We start from the raw sequence: 17,166 nt of genomic DNA on the forward strand, positions 1-17,166 counted from the left end.
AAACATGCCATGAAAGACAATATCAGAAAGAATGTTAAAAAACCAAATCCTTCAGTGATTTGGGAGTGAATAAATACACTTGTCTGAGGCAGAATGGGGCTTGCAATCAAGGTTTCCTACATCACCACTTCAGTCCTAAGCAAAGGGCTGGTTAATAGTGTGTGGTGAAAGATCTCCCTCTGTGAGGTTTTCCCTCCAAAGTTGAAAAGGCTTAAGCTTCTAATTAATGTGGAATTTTGATATATGAATTGGAATAAGATAGAAGTATTTAATCTCTAAGTCTGCACTGAGGACCAAAGAATTGCTTATACTCTTGCAAATGTCCAATCAATCTGCAGTTATGTGCATTGAAATTAAGTCCATTCTGATTCTGAGCAGGACTAGAATGACAATTCTGTTCAAATTTCATCAGGTTTTAAGGCTCTTTAGCTTTTGATCAAAAGCTGAAGTTTTAACACTTTATCAGAAAGATGTGCAACTGGAAGCATCCATCTCACCTCATACATGCAATAGGTAAAATTTGAACGGCATTAACATGTGGCATGTACATTATATGCCCATTGTTCCTCAGAACTGAGGATCCCAAATCTGTAGGATGGGTGTTCCATCTCCTAAACATTATGTTCTGACAGCTGGATGGAAATTAATCCACTTCCATTGTGTGAGTAACAAGTCCTATGTATGTATTTAATACCTAAACTTTGTAAGAATTGGCTTAAAAGTAGCAGGAGGGTTTGGGGTTTGGACCCATTTCCTGAAATGTGCATCTGGGTTATGGTTAGTGAATATCTTTTGGCTAGAAGCTCTACCTGAGTAAGCTTGCATTAGGAAGCTGTTCTTACTAAGTTTAATTTTTCTCTGCCCCTGCCTCTCACTTCCTCATGTTCTCAGTGGTTACTCTACAGAGGTTTCTTCTTCCATATTATTTGAATAGGTACCCAATGGGACAGGTCTGATGTTTTGTGGATCCAAACATCCAGCAGCAATCTAATCACTTTGTGGAGAGGTAGACATTTATGTTATGGGTGGGTGGGTGGTTTTCTTTTATACCGTAACTTCCAATAGGCATCCTTGAATCAGCACTTGTTGAATTCATTAGGGAACCGGTACTTGCTAAACAGCAGATTTGGTTAATAAATGTGTTCATTTCTTTTCAAGTCTTTAAAAATATTATTTTCATGATTATAAATGTGATTTATTTCCATATCAGGTAAACTGACAAAGACTTTTGCCAAGGAAAAGCTCAACACAACAGCAAGGAATGGAATGAGTTGAAAGATGAGAAGCTGAAGTAAAGGACTGCAACATTCAAGCTGTAGATTTAAATGAACTTTCTTTCCTTTCTTACGCCCTAAAATAATCTTTTGGCCTTCATTTATTTTGCAGCTCATTTGGACTATCTTCCTTGCCATTTCATATGACTGAAATTCAAAGGGCATTAGAGAAGATTTTGCTAGATTTTAGGCAAGTGACTTGCCAAGAACTTTTCTCTGCTCTTCTCACTCTACATCAGTATTATCTGGACGAAATTTTATTTATCAACTACAAGAGGTACTGATGCAGGTTTCCACCCTGTCTAATGTATAATTCCTCAGCTATCAGAATGGTTCCTCCCTTTATGCTCTAATGTAGAAAGAAAAAGGAATTTGTCTTTTTCTACAAATCAAGAAACTGGAGTGCTCTGAACTCAATTCCGTCTCCCGGAGGCAATGTAATGGTCCCATAATCCCACTGACTTCAGTAAGAGTTGAGAGTATTAATTAGTGCCTAAGAAGTACTCAGAACTTTGAAAGCTCCATCTCCTATTGAATAACTGAGATAACCAGCAACTACCCTACAGCAAACAAGACATACTTTCAGAGCACTCGTACTTTACAGGTGGGGTTTTTTCCCTGCAGGAAGTACAACTTATTTCACAACACCAACCTGAGCCAGATTTACTGCAACGACCAATGCAACCAAATATCAGCTCTGCGGTCACTGTCAAGCCGCAAGCACTGTTAGAGGGCAAAGTCACTGAGGGCGTTCCTTTCATCTGCTCCTCCCTTCTCTCTCTTATGCAGTAATTGTGGAAAGAAAGGCTTTTTGCAAGAATCTTATACAGTTTAGTGAATTTAAAATGAGCTACAGAGTTTAAAACTGTTCTGAATGTCCACCATAAATTTCACCTTACATATAAGCATCTAAAGGATTATTTTTTTTCCTTACAGCTTAAGAGCTGTCTGCAGGAGCAACGGTGGTAAAATGGTATTATATGCAACGATTTTGCTGCTATAAAGCTGAGCCTTGCAGGCTACCTGAAAGAGTAGCAGTGAGCACAGGAAAATGAAAACAGTATTTTATAGCTGCAGTGAACCAAAAATGAGATTTATTCCTGTGATCAAAGCACTTTCTTAACGGAATAACTCTTGTTTGAAAGTGTTACATTGGGCTTCATAGTGCCACTGGGTGCTTACCAAAAATCCTTCTTGGCTATTGCCTTTTGGTTCACAGAGGCTGTGGTCCTCTAATGCAGGCAGGGCCATTCCTGATAGCATTGCTTGTGCAGTCCAGAGGGTGTCTTTGGGATTTATGCACCCAGGCTTTTGTGCACAGCTGCTCCCACTTTTCAGCAACTACGCATGTTGGAAAGACTGCAAGAAGAATGATGGAAGTATGTTTGAGATGTTGCTGCTTTTCTTATCATGTAGTAAAGAAAGCTGAGTACCCATGAGTTTGCACATTATCAACAAGGTACATGGATTAATTACTGATAAAGAGGTTAAGGGTGATAATGCAAATGATCCCATCTAGTGACTCTGCTGTTCGAGGGTTGATCCACTGTTTACCTGTTCATTTGGCTTCCACGGTCAGTAAGTAATCATATGGCTGGAAGCATACAAGCGATCATTGTTTCTGTGCACATGTTACAGAGAGCTTAGTGGATTTATTTTTTCTGTTGTTTTCCCCAGTATGGGTTTCCCTACTGCCACACAAAGGTGTTTCCAGATATCTCTAAGATGGGGCTATTCTTTTATCAGCTCTGAAACCAGAGCTAGTGAAACAAAAAAGAAAAAAATAAGATAGCCATCTTCTCTATGAACACATGGAGCTGTTTCTCCCTGAGCTGCCTGTGTGGAGATGATAGCACTGAGTTTGCTTTGTAGGGCCTGAAGTGATTTTGTCCAGGCAGTACAGGCATCCTCCCCACTCATTAGTGAGGTATACTACTGACGTTCTTGAGATCAGTTGTGGTACCTTGAGTGCTTGCCCATGTAGAGGAAGATTTAGGCAGAAATGGCAATTGCCAAGACAGCGTGACTCTCAGACACAGCTAATATGCCTGGGAGCCAAATTTCAGAAAAAATATGAGCACTTCAGAGCTAAACGCACAGACATGAACTGAATGTGATGTGATGTCTGGACATGATCTTATCTCGGTGCTCTTGGACAGAAATTAACTTTTTTTTGATTGATGGGAATTTGATACCTAAGTCTCCTGAATACTACTTGGAAATCTTACTGTGAGGCGTATCTGCTTAGGCATGCATTCAGCAAAAAATATTTTTATTGGGGTGGGTTTTTTTTTTGGGGGGGGGGGATTTTATTGAAGGGTGGGAGAGGGCTAGGTTCCAAGTTTCAGATGGATTTTTTGATGTTGTAACAGACTCACTCTACTTATTTCAAAATATAAAGAAATTTAGCTAACAAAAGGTACTTTAAATGAACAGCTGTCACTCTGAGGAATTCTGATGCCAGTTCAAAAACATTGCTACTTGTCTTATGGGCACCTAAGACATAGGTAAATTGTGCAGCATGACTACAGAACCTTTTCTTTTCTCATGTTGGACAACGTTTTATTTTACCTGTGGGCAAAATGTGTAACCTGTTTGCATAAGTTAAACACTGGAAATGGAAATATATTCCCTGGCAATATAGAATATCTTGTATCTACTTCGGTCAAATATGCAGTCCATATTCAAATAACAAAATATCAGGAGAGTGGTACTACTTCTGTGAGTACAGTAATAGCAACTCTTTTGTATTATCTTTTTTCACCCAGATGCTTCTGGATCCTCTCTTTGTTGTTAAAAACATAACTAAAGTGTGCGTATGTGGTTTTCTACTGTGTAGTGAACAAAGAGATAGAGACCTGTAAACCCCATCCAGCCAACTGCTTTTAGATCCTGAAATTGAAATTAGGATTTTGTTCAAGCCACCTCTGCCGCATCTGAATGAAGCAAAAGGACTAAAAAGGGCATGGTGAAAAGCAGGTGGGCCAAGAGATAGGTGTGAGATGCCACTAAACATTATCCCTCCTTTCCATTTGGAATGGAAGTACCTCACTTGTTCAGTTGCATTGGCTGGCCAGGCGCCAGACAAGATTGCTGTATGAAAGACTGTTATGCATATAAAAAGGCCCCAGTTTAAATTTTGTATACTTTTTTCAGTATATTCCTGATGATAGACAGGACTTTTTTCCCTGAAATTTAAATGTACTGGCTAGATGGGTTCCATTTGTCTTTAAATGCCATGAAACATATGCTGAGAGTGTTATCAATCATAGGAGATTATATTTTTAATTGAACTTAATATTTCCAGAATGCTTGAGTACTCTGTGATGCTCCCAAGTGCTAACGTTTGTGTTAAGACACGGTATTAGCACATATGCGATGTGCTCCATCCCATCCATCGTACCATCAGGGCATCCATCTGCCTAGTAACCCCTCTAAAATGGGGTAGCTGAGCAGAGTTTATATTCAGATCGCATTTCTGCCTGAAAACAAACAAGTTTGAGATGGTCATGTGCCAGGGGTTTTAAAAACAAAATCCCCTCTGGATCAGAACTGCTACCTTTGTGGAGATTTACGTCCTTGCAGAAAATAGTGAGCAGACAGTGTGAACTCTTGTCTGCAGAATGGAAATATCAAGCTGATCAACATTTCCGCATTGCTAGCAAGATAATCCTTCTTTACGCTGCTTATCTGAAATCTGTCTCATGAATCTGAAGGGAGGATTTAACCTAAGCATTTAATTATGGTGTTGCTAAACTTCCTCCTCTCTCCCTCTTCCTTCACTTTAAGAAAAATCATAAAACTGTAGAGTGTAGACTTCAATTAAAAACAAATGAAACATTATCTAACTGAACGTTTATTAAGGCACCCCAAATTATCATTTTACTTTTGTCCTGATTTTACTGTCTGACCCAGATGCTCAATGTTGGTGGCCTCTTTCAGAGGGGGACAGCAGGCTAGGTGGATTTTTGGTCTGAAATAATCTGGCTGTTCTTATAAAGTTTTGGGCTTTCGGGGTTTTTCGATTTTTTTAGTATATTTGAGGCTGGACTTTTTGCTTGGGTCTTTGGGTTGTTTGCTTTTTGGGGTGTTTTTTTGGTTCAGATCTGACTTAGAGCACTTAGCTGGAGAATTCTTCTGTGTCAGGCTAAGCCCTGTCTGTTGCCCTGGCCTGAACCTGGCTGTCAGGGAAGTGCAAAAGCAGAATAAAGACAATGCCAGATTTATTATTTCTAGGGCATGTGAGAATCTTATACTCTTTTATTCTAACTTAAACTGCAGAGAGGAACCATGGTTAAGGAATTTGTTTTTTAAGGTATTTTGTACCTAATTGAGACTTATGAGGAAGCTTTAGTACGTTTTGCTGGTTTTAAGTGCCACATTTGACCCCTAACACGATGGTGATAAAGAATTGCAAAGACGTGTTGCCACACATGAAGGAAAAGCACCGTGATAATATGGGAAATAGCTTGGGGTTCATTTCTCACACGCATAATACATTTTGTCCATGAAGAAATGTTTTACTCGTTACTCAGGTTTCTCACCCAAACTCTTTAGGAAGATCCTCTTTAGCTTCTGTTTGCACACAAACTTTCTTTTCCCTTAGGATGAGCTAGGGCAGTGAGATCAATATATTTTTCTTGGTGTAGCCACTGAATGAACATCCAGTTCTACTGTGCAAGCCGGTCTAGCTTAGGGTGCGGCTTATTATGTAGCTTAGCAAAACATGCATCTCATGAGACATGAGAAAAAGACTTGAATTTAAGTAATAAAAGACATTTTCATACTGAGAAGAGGTACCCATAACATTTAAGGTTTATTCAAATAGTTATAAAAGCTTTCATTCTCCTTTTACTGGGCTGCTAAACAGGATAGCCCTGGGTTTCATGTGGTGCTGCTCTGGCCTCTTGGGAAGCTTTTGGGCACAGCCTTCGTAGAAAACTCTCCTGCCCAGAGCTGGGTGCATTGCTCTGTGCAACACAGCCCCTAGAGAAAAAGAAGCAAAACATTCTTGATTGTTCTGGGCATGAAAAATTACAATCTCAGAGGTACAAATAGATCCTGTCCAACCTTTTTGTCCTATTAATTTCTAAAAGAGGCTAAAGTTTCTTCTCAGAAGGTTTAAGACTTAGGCAATGTACACAAATTGCCTTTCGTTAGCTTTACAACTGTAGCTTAATTCTGGATGAATCCCACAAGTTCCCACTAAACCCTCAGGAAGTTTTGTACTCTAGTATTTCAAAAGCAGAGGCATAAGTAAGTGTTTTATGAAGGCATCTGTTTAGACATTGTTGTGATTTTGATTTTTCCTCTGCCCTCTGTTCCCAGATTCATCAGGACAGGTGTTACACTTTTAGCTCTTTCTCATGTTCCTGGCTGTTTAAAACTTTTAGGAGCCTTTTGGTATGTCGTCTACCGAGTTTTCCCAAATGTGAACTCATTTGAACACATCAATGCTTCTAGCTAATTCCTCCAACCAGCCATTCTCCAGGACATGCTGAAATGTTACTAGAGGTGTGCTTAAAACCATGACCACAAGCTGTTTTCTCCCCTCCCCTCTCCACACCACCCATCCCCCCGAATTTTTACAGTATTTTCTTGCACAGCATGTAGAATAACTGTTGTGGGGGTCCTAGCCATTTACATCACCATGTACACAAGACCAAGTACTGAATTATGACAGATTTAGTATGAAACAAAGCTTCAAATTTTGCTTTGCATTTAGTTTCTACCGAGACTTGTGCTCAGAGGCTTTACCAGCCCTGAGGCGGTAGGATCCAACACGTGTGCCCAGTGGTTTGATGCTCAGAGAAATTCAACCTATGTGGGACTTGCTTGAGATCTAGTTATGAGGATTTTTAAAACTTCTATTGGTCCTTGCTACACAGGGTTGTCTTCTATTCTTACATTTCACAGCAGTTTTGTAACTGGAGTAACAGATACGGCAAAAAGAATGTGAGAAAAGAAAATTACTTTTCTCGTGCTTTCTTGTACTAAGAAGTTATTTCGTAAAGCTGTCTACTTAACTGCAGCTGCTGTCTGTGCCTGCAGATATTAGAAGAAATGACACTATGGCTCAGCACAGCAGCTTGATCTCTGGTTTTGATTTCTTCTGTATTTCCCACCAGGCCTTTGGGGACCCTTAAGCTACCGAGAATGAGTAGATTGTTAGACATTCATGCAGTGGCTGCTTTGTTTCCCCTTAAGCATTTTTCATGTTTGGTGGCAGGACAGTTTCTTGCCATTCCCTTAACTGAGGTTTATGTAAGGAATTGATCATAGCAGTGCTCCCTCTGAACTTGTTCCAGTTTGGCAGACAAAACTCAGTTGTTCCTGAGGTGCTGCAGCTCCTGGCGGAATTTTTCTGGACTTCAGATGTAGGAGGGCAATTTCTCCCTACTATGGGCACTTTGAAAAATGTCCCCAGTGAGAATCAGGCTCTCAAAAGATACTGCAGTAGCAACATGTCTCACACACACCCTGAGATTATAGACCCTAAAAACTATGGACCAGCTCTGACTCTGTGACACCACATTGAACTTTTTCCTGTGTGTGTTGTGCTTCACTGAATGACATACTCGCTCTGCATGTATATCCCAGATACCTCTGCCTGCTAGGGTCACTCTGAATCTCCTTATGTGAATGTTTTAACATGCTGTCATTTATGCACTCCATGTGCGCATTTTTTTTCATGGTCACTGATTTGCTTTCCCACAGACAAGATCTCAGTGTACCCCCATTCTCCCAGAAAATCATGAAACTAAATCTTTCACTGATAAGTAACGATATCAGATGTAATACTTCTTGACAGATAACTCTACTGGTATCTTTTCCTGGAAGCCTCTAGATACTGAGCAGATCAGCCCAGGATAACACTGATAAATAGCCAAAGACTCTGAAAATTGGAAATTTTTCTTAGTGGTGACCAACTCAGGGTAAGCAAAAAGCAGAACATACTGTAAATAACAAGCAGTACGTCCTTGCAGTTGCTAGAGGATGTGATACCCTGCTGACAGTCTGGTGGGCTTGCTTCACAGACAGTGTTTTTTATGATAAGGGTGGCAAGACACTGGCACAGGTTGCCCAGAGAGGTGGTAGATGCCCCATCCCTGGAAATATTCAAGGTCAGGTGGGATAGGGCTGTGAGTAACCTGATCTAGTTGAAGATGCCTCAGCGCATTGCCGGGGGCTGAACTAGATGACTAGTAAAGTTGCCTTCCAACCCAAACTATTCTGTGATTTTATGAAAGCACTCCAAAGTAACAGGCTTTGACTAAACCAAAAAATCACTCCCGCCCCAAAAAAACCCACCCAAACTCTGTGTGTGGTTTGGACAGTGAGGTGCATTTGTCCAAGTGTCCCTCTCAAGTTGTAGGCCAGGCAGGGTTGCTTGCTGGCAGGAAGGTAACTCCTTTATTTTTTTCCTCCTTGAGTCTCTTTGGGAGTTTCTGATTCACTTCCTCTTCTCGCAAGACACAAAGAAAATTCAGCGTGCATGTAACTATTGCTGCACACTCCCTAGGGAGACACCAGCACACGTGGGTGTTCACTCTAGCTCTCTGAGACCAACAGGTAGAACAGAGACAGGTCACTCATGGTGCTCTTGACAGGAACCCTACATTAAAAATAGTACACTTGCTTGTTTGTCTCCCTAGAAATGGTCCCAAATCTTTATGTTGTTTTCCTAACCTTTTTTGCCACCTTGTTTTTACCTTGTGTGTCTGTTCACCTCCACTGGCAGAATGCAAATATACCGGTTGGGACCAATTGTTAGTATCTTTTCGCTTTCCTAATAATTCAATGTCTGTACCACAAACTTCAGGGCATCTTTAGCTAAAAGAAAAAGTTTATTCTTTCACGTGTTTTTGCATTTTGTGTAGCAGACTTTCTCCCAAATCTATGCTTTGATCCTAAATTATCAAAAGTGTCCTTACAAATTGCTAACAGATGAAAATAGCATGTAAAAAGGTTGGACCACATACACATTCCTAATAATTAATGTTTAATAAGAGTGCTACTACTGAGAAGATATCTGTAAACAGTGCTTGTTTACATGAGAACCCTTTGCATAACTCTGGCAGTGAAGAGCAGATCTTAGTAAAATTTACACCCAAGTTAAACTTCCAGTTGTTCAACTCTTCTAATGCAGGAGAAAGCCAGCTTCCTGCAAAATGAGCATATGACCTCAGAAATGTTCCCAGGGGACTTTTTGTTCACCACTCCTTCATCTGTAGTTTGGTTTTAAGTATCCTAAATAATGCTGCTGCATTATAGTAATGTTTTGTCTTGTGCGATTACCCTTAAAACAAGCATAGATGTTAAGCTGTGAGATTGAGGTTGCAGTCATTAAAATACTTACAAACTTCGGGAAAAGTAGAATTAGGTGTATGCACAGGGGCACATACTTTGCCTATGTTTGCTGAGTTCAGCTTGGGCTCCCTGACGTAGGATTAACAGCTCCAAAACATTAAATGAGACCAATGTCCCATTAAAATATCCAAAAATAAACACAGGGAGGGAAGAGTGTTGATATCTTAACGGGCCAAACAATTTTAAAATACATATATGAAAAAAGCGCTTTTTTTCTCCGTGTCTACAATAGATAGCATTTTGCTTGCCTGTATTTGGACAAATCACCAGTGGATCAGGGCTGATGGGCTGTGACCTCTAGAAGTTAATGTGTTACACAAAACCAACATTAAGCTAGCAAATGCTGGAATTAGTGCAGACTCCAGGATGTTTCAAGTTCAAGTGTCTTTACTGCTGCCGTTTCACAGTACTTGGGGTATGCTGCTGAACTGTCATCCCTGCTTGAAGGTGGCACTGTACAATCCTCCAACCCCACCTCAAACCAAACCAGGAAATCTATCTGGGTTAACAAAACACTTCTCTGTTGTTTAAGGTTTCTCCCCCACCACCACCACCACACACACACGTTGTTATCAGGATGACTGTAACCTGGAAGGGGGCACGGGTAGGCTGTAAGTATGTTTAGGAGTAGTGGGGCTGTCCCCCTGGGCAAACTACCTGCCCCACGGCATGCCACACAGAGATAAAGTTGCTATGTGCGTGAAGGGGGAGGGAAAAGAGGGCAAAAAAGAGGGAATAGATTTGCTGGGGACAGACAGGAAAGTGAGATTGCTTCTTTCATAAACCGTGCCAACTTAGATTACCTTGAAGTGACTATGAAACTGCAGTCTAAATTAAGTTTCATCCCATGTACCGAGAATAATTCATAACTGCTCACAGCCAAGGAGTCTGTTGGAGTCTGGAATGGTATTTAGTTATTTTAGTACATTGCCCTTTCTTCTTCCTAGAATCTCCCTATTTGCTTCCTTTTCTATCTAACAACATATACTACAGCGCCTTAGTATATCCTCAGACTGTATACATATCGTCCATCCTACATACCAGTGCTAGCAGGGAAAAAGAAGAGTACGGTCATTTCATTGAAACACTGCTCCTGTTGTTCAGAGGTAAACCTCCTGAACTGGCAGCAACAATGTCTAGGTTCAAATCGAAGGGAGCTGCTTCGAAAGCAGTCAGTTGAGGCCACACCTGGACAACTGGGAAAATTATATTGAACTATCTGATTTTTCCTATTGGCAAACCTGAATCAAACCCTTAACAAAGGATTTTTTTGGTTGGTTTTTTTTTTTTTTCTGATAGAACAAAAACCTGACCAGGTAGATAAACAAAGCGATAGTAACTGACTGTCATAGTTATTCTTTAACTACAACAGTTCATAGTCTTCTCCTCTAAGGAAGTAATTTCTAGGCTAGACCTTTTCCCATCATCTGCAGGAGGCGAAAGCTAAGATTTGTTGGACAATCAACTGCTAGGTAAAGTGATGCTCTGCTAGCTGCTCAGCTCCCTGCTGGCCATGCCTCCACAGAGTGGGCACAGCCAGCTCCAGCTCCACAGGCCCTGGCAGCTCTGCTGAGAGCCCCTCGGCTCTCAGCCGGCTGCTCCCGACCCAGCACAGCCACCTGAGTGACTCCTGGGGCTGCAGGACTTCTGTAGTGCTTTAATGCTGACAACTACCCACAGCCACCAGCTGAACTGAACTGAATAGGGAGCTGGACATGGATCTTCAAGGAGGCAGAGAAATTGTTTTTTCAGCCTCTTATGTTCATACAGTCTGCAGAACTTATCTCGTGACCCCCACCCAAGCTAGCTAAGCATAACCACCAGCCTTGCACTTGCAGCTGGACATGAGCTATTGCCTTAGGCTGGGACAGCCATTTACCCAGATTACAAAACTATAAGTATCATTGTTACAGCTGTAAACTTTTCCCCAGTTTGTAAACTCCATTTCTCAGCAGCACCTCTCAAATGTAGTAACACAATGTACAAAACAAAATATTTAGGGCACATCTACTGGGGCTTTCTACCACCCCCTCCCCCACTGGATGGCGAAAGAGCCCATCTGGTGGGGCTTCCCTCCTCGCTGGGGCTCAGAGTTGTCTGGCAGGGAGGTTATTCTTTGATTTCTGGGCCCAGCCATCAGGTTCAGGACTCAAAGGGACTAAATTAAGGATCATTCTGCTGTCTAGGTAGTTTTCTTTTCTTTCTTTCTTTTTTTTTTTTTTTTTGGTAAACATAGAGTGCCTGGGCATGCAAGAGACAAAAACACAAGTCATTCACAAGCAGCTGAAATCCTCATGCCACTGACATAACAGGTGAAACCTCTGACTGCCAGTGGGTTCAGCCTGGTCACTTCAGCTCATCAAAGCAGCCATGAGCTCAGGAATTCAAAATCCTTTTGCTTATTTTTGCACCTCTCTCATCAAAACTGGAAGCTCCAATAACAAATCTACCCACGGCATCCTTTCAGCTTCCTGCTGCAGCTTCATTTTTATGATGGTGTTAGCAGGATCTTTCATCGTCCACCTCCCCAGGGCATCTTCTTCATGCCCATGCATTTCATTCCCATTTAAGTAAGAAGCTAAAGATGTTCAGCTTTACTTAGAGCATAGCTGGGGATTACAAACACAGATATCATGATTTAAAAAAAGCCAGCCTGTTCTCTTTTCCAGGATGTAGTAACACCCTGCTTTCTTCGCCACCTTGGGAAGGGAGTTTACCCCTCATCCCAGAGCAGCATATTGGGAGTGTCAGCCCCATGTCCCCAGGGAGCAGTGACAGAGGCCTCCCAGTGGAGAAAGTGCTGGATACAAATGTTCTAAAACCTAGTTTTGCAATAAGACCTTAGAGATTTTTTGTTGTTTTGTTTTGGGTTTGTTTTCCTGCTGATTTATCTCTTCCCTTTCTCAATCATTAGCCTTTTCCAAGACTTAATCCAATAATTGAAATGTTATTAAGACTTTCATTGGCCATTTTCTTGTTACAGACTGTCACAAGACTGTTGAAGAAATCATGCTCACCAAAATTTCCTTCCCTGAGTTTTCCACAGCCTGTTTTCTGACCATGCTGCTGCTTACCAGACAACTGCAGAACCACTGATTTCATTTTGAGCTTCTGTGATAAAATTTAAACAAAGGAGTAGCTCCTACCTATTCTGTTGGCTCACCTGCTGGACTACTATTCTGTTTCCCTTGAAAAACTTCCATTAAGGAGTAAGGAAGGATCCGGCATCCTGGGGTTCAGTTACGAGCTGACCTCAAATATCCTCAGTTTGCTGATGAATCTGAGTGCACTAACACAGATACCCAAATCCTCACTTGGGCACTCAAGAATCACAGAGCGGGTTGGGTTGGAAGGGGCTTTTAAAGATCATCTCGTCCAACCCCCCTGCCATGGGCAGGGGCATCTTTCACTAGATCAGGTTGCTCAAATACACATCCACGCTCAAGCACTTGGGGTGGGGCATTCACAGCTTCTCTGGGCAACCTGTTCCAGTGGCTTACCACCCTCACAGTAAAGAATTTATTCCTTACATTCAATCTAAATCTATCCCCTTGTAGTTTAAAACTGTGACCCCTTGTGTTATTACTACGGGCCCTCGTAATAAGCCTCTCCCCGTCTTCATTCTTAAAGCCCCCTTTCAGTATTGAAAGGTTCCCCCTGAAGCCTCCTCTTTTCCAGGCTGAACATCCCCAATTCTCTCAGCCTTTCTTCACAGAGGGTGTTGCAGCCCTCTGACCATTTTCGTGGCCCTCCTCTGGACCCACTCCAGCAGGTCCACAGCTGTCTTGTGCTGCGGGCCCCAGAGCTGTATGTGGTGCTCCAGGTCAGGTCTCAGGAGAAGCCATAGGCATCTTGAGCTTTCAAGTAAGTCAGTATGCAAAATACTCCACCCTAAAGAAAACAAACCCCTATAGTCATAAAATTATATATGTATAGATACATGTATATATTTTACAGTTTATGTTACAACCATCTGAAAATGCCAGGTTTAGCCATGCTTAGTCTCTATTCACCAGGAAGGAACGAGGTATTCATAAAGCAGTAGGGTAACAACTTTCAAGATCTGTATTAGACAGCAGTTTGGAAATCCAATTGTAATGTACAAATGAACCATATTTTATAATTTTCTAAGGAACCACCTTAAAACTGAAAACATGGTAGCAAGGTATTGTGGATTTGCAGGGATGCTCTTGCAAATAGTGCTCTTTTCCAAAGGGTTACAAATGCCACACCTCAAGTTGCACAAATATTCTCCTAATGCTAGGATATAAACATCTCACAGAACGGAATGCTGTACCTGCAGCGGGGTGACCATGCCCTGGAGGCCCTCCAGCTGTTTAAGGTACTTGGTGACCTTGGCAGCAGCTCAGCTGGGATTGAGCAACCCGGCAGAGGAGGGTTTTGAAGCGGTGAGCACAGGCTGCTGTGGGAGAGCCCAACATGCTTCCACATCAGGGCAGGACCCAAGGTCATCTGCTGCACATGCAAGAACAACGACAGGCTTCTGAGAAAACCTTCACAGAAGTGATGGCTTAGGCCACAGAGGTTGCTGCAAGACTCATGGCTGCTTGTGGGCACCTACAGGGGCTGACTCAAGTGGGCCCTTGCCTCATATCCACTGGGTCAGTATGGCACGGCAAATGCAAACTGTGTGAACAACTGAAACATCACTCTCTGACTTTTCATTTTCCTTTGGAAACTGTAGACAGGTTTCAAAAGCCGTATTGAGTGAAAATTTGCAAAGATTTCCACATGCATTTCAGTTCAGTTGTTATCACTAAACTTAACGTGGCTTTTGTGACACTGAGTTTTAAAACACCAGCCAGTGCTGTGAAAGCACCGCCATAATAATTATTATGTCAGACATTAAGGTAATGCATTTTAGGAGGATTTACACCTTCATTTGCTATCTTCCAGTGAAAGGAAAAATTGTATGTAAATCTGTGGGTTCCTTTAATATTTCATCAGATTATGAATAAGTATAAAAATCAAACAAACCAATGTATTCCTTTAAATCTCTATGGACATGTGTATATTTACTGGAGAGATTGCAGTCTATATTCTAGCCCAGGGGTCCTCAAACTGTTTAACCAGGGGGCTGGCGCACGGATGAAGTGGCAGGCAGCCATCTGCGGCTGCTTGGTTCCCCCCCCAACCCCCGGCGGGGGGGTCTGTAAATACCGGGGCCCGAACTGAGGACCCTGGGGGGCTGTATCCAGCCCGCGGGCCGTAGTTTGAGGACCCTTGTTCTAGACCCTTCATGGCTAGTAAGGCCTTTGAAGGACACTTGCATTGTGAGAAAAGCTGGGTCTCTGCACAACTGTTGTTTTCTTCCCTCGTCATCCATCTGTGCTGAGAGACGAGAAGGTGGAGAAAAGGTGGGGCTCTGGCTTGCTGCCTGCTGTGCTGCAGAAGGGCGCTGTGCCAGCGGGCTGGGCAGCTGGCTGCTGCGGGGAGAGCTCTTGCCACGGGGGCAGAGGAGGAACCAAGCACAGCCCTTTGCATCACAGTTTGCTTTCTGGGCTGTCCCTGAAGCAACGCGGCAGTGCACCACCCTGTGTTGTAGATTCACAGGAAGCTTTGTAATCTGGTTATTCTAGTCTGTGACTGCGAACAGTAGGAAATTAGTTTTCTGTATTTGTAAGTCAGAGGTACGCCACATTTTATTTTTCCACAGGAACTCTAAGGAGCTAGTTTGTATTATTCTTAATGCCCTGAACCGGAGGTAATTTTCACGCTGTGCATTTTCTGGATACCTGCAGATGAGTCACCTGAAGAAAGGGAGTGTTGTTTCATTTTAAGTATATCATAATTTGTACCCTCTCCTAGACTGAGATTGCAGGCTGAGGACAGCTGGCAAGCCAGAAGACAGAGAAATAAAAAGGTTTCAAAGATTCATCAACCACCTCATGTCAGGTATAGGGCATTTAAAGCACATGACAGATTTTTTACCTTCATGTTGTCCTTTAGGGGCCAGTAAATAGCAGGCTCCTGTGAAGATTCATGTAGCACCTGTACAAGTGGCTGGAGGTACCATTAAGATGTAATTAACCTCACCTTCAAGAGGAAGAGGTGAGGAAATGAGAGAAGAAAGGTTGTGTAAAACACCCAGTAATTATTGCCCATGTTTGCAAGTGAAGTGAATGATTTGGAAAAACCAGTTGGAGTTGGTAGAAAACCTCTCATTAATGTAGGCTTTGGATCAGGCCAGTGATGTTCTCCAGATAACTCATATTTTCTCCACCTCTCTTTGCTGAGCAGTTTATCCAATCCCTTCCTTGTTAATTCAAAGAGAGTTTTCCTTACAGGACCAGGGTGAGGAAGGTGATCGCAATCCTCTCCAAAGAAAGAAGTGTTACCCTGTCTTGTCCCCATGTGACCGCATCTGTCCAATGACACTGTGGTAAACCAACTGTGTACTTCATCTCAACCCAAGTTCTCCTGGATTAGTACCACCAGACATCTTTGGAAGACCTCCCTTCCTCTTCCTTTGCCGTACCCAGCTAACCCGTATCTTGTGGAAAAAGAGATAAGCAGCAGGACTGGTCTCAAGGTATGTTAGCAAAACGAGAGAAAAGCATTACTGCCTCATCACTTATTGATATCAAGGTGTAAATCGTCTGAAATGCATGAAGGGAGAGTTAAGAAGCCTTTGCTGGCCTCAGAGGGGTGGGTGATGGGGAAGCCACCCTTCACACCACTGATCGTGTCGTGACATGGTGGTGGCTACCAAAAATGTATTGTACATTATGTCAATTCAAATAGGCCCAGAGAGAATTCTCAAGGTAAGTTATTTCATTATTTTCACCCTCACACTTGTAACCTAGGTCTGAATTACATACAAGGCTTTATATACATCAGTCTTCAGACTTCATCTGCCTTCTTCAAATGCTTTCCTGACAATAACATCCATTAAAACTCTAGCCCTCAGAGGTATGAGTCTCATGTTACTGTAATTCAGTGATTTCAGCAGGTTCATGAGGTCTACATTTGGGGTGGGAACGAATAAAAGGTAGGCCTCTGAGGGTGCATGTAGTAAGTAAACAGCATGCAGCTGTTCAAGTCCCTGTTCAGTTTACAAAGAATTCTAGAGATGATATTGTATGTCAAAGGTCTTATTTTTTCTAAAGAATTAAGGAATTTAGGTGTAATACTAGTGAGTTTTCACACGCATGCAAATCCTCACGTGCTTTGAGATGTTGCTCAACTAAGGCAATCATGAACTACATAACTCAATAGAAACAGCAGCAGCACCAAGCCTGCTACTTTTCTACTTTTGCATAAGTACACACATATTTGTCTTTATCTGTAGGGTACTAGTTTTGATATAAATACAGAACCAAATCCTGTTTTCATTTATGTTGTTATCAATCAGGATTAACTGAAAGGTGCATCAGATGATGCAAATGTGAAATGAGAATTACATAAGTAACTATGAAATTCTTAAAAATGAAACCTTGAGATACCACTGCCTCCTAACCATGGAAACTTTCTAAATTTCGGTGAAAGGCTATACTGAAAA

General features: G+C 42.0%; 1 protein-coding gene across 1 annotated transcript in view; it reads left to right on the forward strand.

Annotated features, from left to right (window-relative positions):
• COBL (cordon-bleu WH2 repeat protein) overlaps positions 1–17,166 on the forward strand; it is a 208,736-nt gene that overhangs the window by 24,850 nt on the left and 166,720 nt on the right. Inside the window, exon 2 of the mRNA XM_056331754.1 lies at positions 15,953–16,197. The gene's annotated coding sequence lies outside the window, so the exon portion shown is untranslated. The remainder of the gene's footprint in view (positions 1–15,952; positions 16,198–17,166) is intronic.

This window comes from Falco biarmicus, chromosome 3, assembly GCF_023638135.1.
Source record: "Falco biarmicus isolate bFalBia1 chromosome 3, bFalBia1.pri, whole genome shotgun sequence".
Classification (NCBI taxonomy): domain Eukaryota; kingdom Metazoa; phylum Chordata; class Aves; order Falconiformes; family Falconidae; genus Falco; species Falco biarmicus.